Source organism: Leptonychotes weddellii, unplaced genomic scaffold, assembly GCF_054177405.1.
Source record: "Leptonychotes weddellii isolate Sample4059 unplaced genomic scaffold, ASM5417740v2 HiC_scaffold_77590, whole genome shotgun sequence".
In the NCBI taxonomy this organism is placed as follows: domain Eukaryota; kingdom Metazoa; phylum Chordata; class Mammalia; order Carnivora; family Phocidae; genus Leptonychotes; species Leptonychotes weddellii.
The window spans coordinates 1-420 of NW_028047830.1; the positions used below are offsets into that span (position 1 = coordinate 1).

Here is a 420-nt window from a genome sequence, read left to right on the forward strand (position 1 = left end):
CAGGAACAGGGCACGGCCGCCGGGTCAGTCCCCCAGCTCGGCCCCGCGTCCCCGCCCCTCCCCGCGCGGGGACTCTGCTGGGCCCGGGGGATGGGGCCCCGGAGGGCGAATGGCCGGCGCTCACCTCGCCGCTGCAAGGTCGTTCTCTCCTCAAACCCATAGTTGTTTCTGCACACCGTGTCCACCGCGGCCCGCGTCCGCTCCATGAAGTCCTTCTGGCGGTTCCAGTACTCAGCGGACGGCCGCCCCAGCTCCGTCACCGGCCGGAACTCCCCCACGTCGCTGTCGAAGCGCACGAACTCCTCCCGGTTATAGATTAATCTGGCCAGGAGCCGCACCCGCTCCGTCCCGTTGGTGAAGTAGCACTCGCCCTTAAACTGGTACACGAAATCCTCTGCAGGGAATCACCGCAGGTCAGTC

At 67.4% G+C, this 420-nt stretch overlaps 1 pseudogene; it reads right to left on the reverse strand.

Moving 5' to 3' along the window:
- Positions 1 to 14: 14 nt before the first annotated feature.
- LOC145719853 (HLA class II histocompatibility antigen, DQ beta 1 chain pseudogene) lies at positions 15 to 404 on the reverse strand (annotated as a pseudogene).
- Between the last annotated feature and the right edge of the window lie 16 nt (positions 405 to 420).